The sequence below is a fragment of the Schistocerca piceifrons genome, chromosome X, assembly GCF_021461385.2.
Source record: "Schistocerca piceifrons isolate TAMUIC-IGC-003096 chromosome X, iqSchPice1.1, whole genome shotgun sequence".
Taxonomy (NCBI): domain Eukaryota; kingdom Metazoa; phylum Arthropoda; class Insecta; order Orthoptera; family Acrididae; genus Schistocerca; species Schistocerca piceifrons.
The window spans coordinates 623,631,701-623,637,797 of NC_060149.1; the positions used below are offsets into that span (position 1 = coordinate 623,631,701).

A 6,097-nucleotide genomic window follows, 5' to 3' on the forward strand; every position below is an offset into this window, starting at 1 on the left:
TCTGGCGCTGGAGGCAAAGTTAAGCTCCTTCAATTCAGAATTTGATTAGCTTCCTGTTACGTATCCACTCAGTCAGGCATGCATGTAGCAAAAAAGATTAGATTCAATAGTTACAACAGTCCTTAGTTTAAAATCAATCACACATATATAATCACTGAAGGTAGCTGTAAAGCTATCTCAGCCCGAGGTTTGTTTGAACATCAAAGTGCACTACTGTGTCTGGTACAACTGTAGGTGATATGCCCTTGCCTTCATCCTTTGTAGAAACTTTTAAACCAGGCTTAGAACCACGCCTCTTTTCACATATGCAAATTATTGACGGGCGTGAAAGAAGCAATGCCAGAACAAAATCCTACACCCCATTTAGGTCTGAATACGAACCTTTGGACTTCTAAGAAGGTACTTACCAACATATTTTTTTTTGCATGTCATTCTTGTGCTGGAGCCATGCTAATCTTCTCTGTATCTCTGTATTAAAGCAAGGAAAAACACCATGTAAACTGCAGTTTTTTCGAATATTCTTACAACTACAGTAACGTAGCGAGTTTGAAGGTGCAATGCTACATCCTTATTTTGTTACGAATAGTTAAAATTAGTTTTTCTACGTTAACTGAGTGGTAGTATCGGCACAAACAATATGCTGATGCACATATTGTATCTATGTGTAACTTATGTGTGTTCTCATAACAGAAAGTATCCTAACGATCTGAAAAGCGTTTCACCTGAACTACATGCCGCCCACATAACGTAGCTGTGTTGCAGGTTCTCTCTACACTTTGCAGTACAGTTGTTTCACTATATAAAATAGATTTCACAAGAGAACACTGTTCTTTATGGTAATCAGTCCAGATGTAAATACTAGGAACTGGATAATTGGATATGAAACAGCCCTTAACGGTAGTAAACTGAATTTTATTGCAGTAAGTGACATTTCAAAACCACTATCTCAGTCATTGGAATTTGAGTTCAGTAACTCCGTCACGTCATTCACTCCAGCAATCTTTCGGCAAAATTAAATATTTTTATTAACAAACATTCAGAGACAATATATGGATTCCTGAATTTCTACGACAAATTCTAATTATTTTTACTCTTAAAAGGTTTTCCCACACCTGTAAAACGTCGTTCCTGATACGAGAGGTTTGTCAAAAACTGGACGTTTAACTAACCACTTAAAAACAGCGTGAATACAGTGGCAAGCCCTCTGTGGAAACTTGAAAACTAACGTCGTATCATCAGCAACTTCGCTGTACTTTGACTGAGCAATTAATTGTGCACGTGTTTGAAATTTAAAAGAAGTGACGATTTTTTATGGTTCTGTATCAAAGTCTAACATCTATAGCTCTAACTAAGCCAAACTATCATGTCAGACCGAGACTCGATCATAACAACGCTCGTCAATGGTGACTATGTACAGGGTGTTTCAAAAGTGACCAGCATATTTGGAACGGCAATAAAAACTAAACGAGCAGCGATAGCAATACACCGTTTGTTGCAATATGCTTGGGACAACAGTACATTTTCAGACAGACAAACTTTCGAAATTACAGTAGTTACAATTTTCAACAACAGATGGCGCTGCGGTCTGGGAAACTCTATAGTACGATATTTTCCACATATCCACCATGCGTAGCAATAATATGGCGTAGTCTCTGAATGAAACTACCCGAAACCTTTGACAACGTGTCTGGCGGAATGGCTTCACATGCAGATGAGATGTACTGCTTCAGCTGTTCAATTGTTTCTGGATTCTGGCGGTACACCAGGTCTTTCAAGTGTCCCCACAGAAAGAAGTCACAGGGGTTCATGTCTGGCGAATAGGGAGGCCAATCCACGCCGCCTCCTGTATGTTTCGGATAGCCCAAAGCAATCACACGATCATCGAAATATTCATTCAGGAAATTAAAGACGTCGGCCGTGCGATGTGGCCAGGCACCATCTTGCATAAACCACGAGGTGTTCGCAGTGTCGTCTAAGGCAGTTTGTACCGCCACAAATTCACGAAGAATGTCCAGATAGCGTGATGCAGTAATCGTTTCGGATCTGAAAAATGGGCCAATGATTCCTTTGGAAGAAATGGCGGCCCAGACCAGTACATTTTGAGGATGCAGGGACGATGGGACTGCAACATGGGGCTTTTCAGTTCACCATATGCGCCAGTTCTGTTTATTGATGAAGCCGTCCAGGTAAAAATAAGCTTCGTCGGTAAACCAAATGCTGCCCTCATGCATATCGCCGTCATCAATCCTGTGCACTATATCGTTAGCGAATGTCTCTCGTGCAGCAATGGTAGCGGCGCTGAGGGGTTGCCGCGTTTGAATTTTGTATGGATAGAGGTGTAAACTCTGGCGCATGAGACGATACATGGACGTTGGCGTCATTTGGACCGCAGCTGCAACACGGCGAATGGAAACCCGAGGCCGCTGTTGGATCACCTGCTGCACTAGCTGCGCGTTGCCCTCTCTGGTTGCCGTACGCGGTCGCCCTACCTTTCCAGCACGTTCATCCGTCACGTTCCCAGTCCGTTGAAATTTTTCAAACAGATCCTTTATTGTATCGCTTTTCGGTCCTTTGGTTACATTAAACCTCCGTTGAAAACTTCGTCTTGTTGCAACAACACTGTGTTCTAGGCGGTGGAATTCCAACACCAGAAAAATCCTCTGTTCTAAGGAATAAACCATGTTGTCTACAGCACACTTGCACGTTGTGAACAGCACACGCTTACAGCAGAAAGACGACGTACAGAATGGCGCACCCACAGACTGCGTTGTCTTCTATATCTTTCACATCACTTGCAGCGCCATCTGTTGTTGAAAATTGTAACTACTGTAATTTCGAAAGTTTGTCCGCCTGAAAATGTACTGTTGTCCCAAGCATATTGCAACAAACGGTGTATTTCTATCGCTGCTCGTTTAGTTTTTATTGCCGTATCAAATATACCGGTCATTTTTGAAACACCCTGTATAAAGACTTGAGAAATATCGAAGTTTTCACCTGTATCAGTTAGCAGATCTGAACTTGACAATTTTTCTGCTCTGCCTGTAATCCTGCCAAGACCCTTATTTCCCTGTTAACTAACAACGAAAAACGTTTTATATACATTGGTGTCCAAAATTGAAGCAACAAGCGGAAATTTTGAAAGCCTGTGTTTTTCCCCCCACAAAACGGTATAAACAGGTGATAGTAAAGTAGAAACAATGGAAAGAATACGGACATAAACAACTGCAACATGCGTAAGGGTAGACAAAAATTTATTCGTTTTTTTCCAACTTAATGGATTTGCACACATATTCCCACAACTGGTTAAGGTGCTCAGAATTTAGTCTGACCACCTCTGGCATCAATACGGGCCTGACAACGACGGTCTCGCTTCCCACGCCTGGGTTCCCAGGCTCGATTCCCGGCGGGGTCAGGGATTTTCTCTGCCTCGTGATGACTGGGTGTTGTGTGATGTCCTTAGGTTAGTTAGGTTTAAGTAGTTCTAAGCTCTAGGGGACATGACCATAGAAGTTATGTCCCATAGTGCTCCGAGCCATTTGAACCATTTGACAACGACGGGGCATGCTGTGAATGATATCATCAATCTCCTGTTGAGGCAATAACGACCGTTCTCCCTGGAGAGCTGCTATCAAGTCTTGGAGAGTGCTTTATGGATGCTGACCTGTCTCCCTAGTGGACCCCAGACATGCTTCATGGGATTCAATTCGATCTTTGGCGCACTGTTCGACCGTGCAGGTGGCATTTCACGACTCCATTCTAGGCATTCCCTTCACTGAACACGTATCAGAGATACACATGCAGCAGGTCTCTGCCGAAGCATTCTGCACACCGTTCGTCTCGATACAACACGTCCATTGGTTGCTGCCACGTCAGATGCCAGGTGCCGTGTAGTACTAAAAGTACTAAGGAGGTCTTTGTGGCACTGTTTAGGTCTCTATAAATTGTTGCCACATCTGAGAAACAACTGAACGATTCACAGTAAGCCATCGGGCCTGATCAGTTTGCTACTGTCCTGCTTCCGTTCATCTTCTGGCGTTCCACCGCAGAGTGTCTGGTAGGCGTCTTCTTTGTGCCATTCTGCGCCGTCGGTGACTATATGTGGTTCTCCGTTGGCCGGAATGCCATTTTAGGTGGAGAACATCTGTTGATAGATTGTACGATTATACGGCGAATTAGACGCAAGAGGGAATAACAGCTGTCTCTTGTTTTAATTTTGGATAATAGCGTAATTTCAAGTGACAAAGTTTGAACGCTTTTAAAACGAAGTGTCATTATGTAAAGTTTTATGACGGTTGCTCGAAACCAGAGCGTAATACGTTTGTTAAGTGACTACAATCAGATGTAAGATAACGAAGTTTTCCGCCAGCAGCGAGAAGTTTGTATTTCAAATGAGCATGAAATTCCATTGCCTGACCGGGAATCAAACCCGGCACTTACCGCAGTTCTTTTCTGTAGAAGAACTGATTGTTCAGCACTACTGATATGTGTGCATGTTTGACAAGAACCAACGGTACCTCGCATTGCTATTGCAACACATGAAGAGACGTTAAAAATGAAAATTATGTATCACTGTTGGTTCGGTGCACAAATAGTAGGGCTTAAAATGAGACCATGGATATTTTTGTGCTGGTCCAGGGTTCGAACATATTTACTTGCCTTTGATGGAGAGCTAGAGGAGTTTGCTATCTTCGGGAAAACAACGAAATCATCGAACTATATCGTTCCGTGTGGTTCAGATACCACGAAAGAAGAGATCCGAATTTGAATCCTAGTCCAGCACCATATTTTTAAGGCCTAAAGTTCTAATAAAATAAGTATCCGGTGACCTTAAATGATCACTGCCTCATTAAATAAAATAAAGTTTCTAGTGTAAGGAAGTTCACTGGATTCAGAGTTTCTGTTTGCCTCGACTTCCGCCTCTGCTATGGCCCAACTGAAACCGACTCTGCTCCAGTTTGTACCGTAGGGATATTACGGTTATAACGTAACGTGAATTCTGAACTAAGTTCAACCCGAAGTTCTTCACTTGGCATTACTGAATTCAAAGAGATCTGTTCAATTGTGTTTAAAATACATATCAGCACTGGTAATCGAACCCAAACCTCACAACTAAGACACTAGGATCAATCCACCACACCAGTAAATCCCACATTTGCTACATTCATTATTGTTACGTAATGTATTATGCGGATACCTTACAAATTAGACACGTGGGAAAAATTCATATTCTCTATTAATCAGACAGTTATCAACAGGCTTTTGACACTGAAATGTAACAGTTCTGTTACTAAATGTAACACTTCTGCTACTAAATGTAACTGGGTTTTCTCTTTTGATGCTGTCAATTGTCAGGATGGCCATTCTAAAGCATAATGCCAGGGTGAAAATACCAGATAAATTAATTATTCTCTCTTAACAACATGTTGGCAGGGTGGGTTCTTCCTTGGCTCGGGTATGAGGTAGAATGAAACAGTATTTTTACATAAGATAACTTTTATTGAAAGTTTCGTACAACTGTATCTTACTGGACGTTCTGGTTCGGAGAACGGCAGCTGTGTCGTTTGCGTAGCCTTCTGCTGTGGCAGCGGCGGCGGCGGCGGCGGCGTCTGATTACGCGTAGCGGTGTGTATCACGTGTCGCCGTCTCGCCCAGCTGACTGGAGACGCGCAGCGCGAAGTGGCCCGTTTAATTATTGCGAGCGAAGTCGTGCATCGGATGGTGATACCTTGGATGTGGAGTCCCAGTGTTTCTCTTCTCTAAGCGGCCGCGTGTGTTGTGCGTCGGCCAGCGGAGCGGTGCGGCGGGGGAAGGCCAGTGTACCGGACTCGAACCACGGACTCCCGCTTGCCAGTCTTCGGCTGTCAGGTCTTCATCCCAGCTCACAGGTGACCGCTGATGTGAGGCCGTCTCCTTCCCGTCCTCACGAGTCACCCGGGTACGTAAAATTCAGACTTCAAATACCTTTTAACTTCTGTCTTCTGGCGCCGAGACTGCTGCTTGCTATTCCATTACAGCGGCGGACTTGGTGCGTCTGTGCATGATGCAGTCTCTTCTTGCATGACGGTCTTCAGCACCGAAACTGACTTAAAACATCTGC

The 6,097-nt window shown here is 43.6% G+C and overlaps 1 non-coding gene across 1 annotated transcript; it reads right to left on the bottom strand.

The window, feature by feature from the left end:
* Nucleotides 1-393: 393 nt before the first annotated feature.
* Nucleotides 394-496, bottom strand: LOC124723934. The gene has a single exon (XR_007006587.1). It is a non-coding gene; the product is annotated as a U6 spliceosomal RNA (small nuclear RNA).
* Between the last annotated feature and the right edge of the window lie 5,601 nt (nucleotides 497-6,097).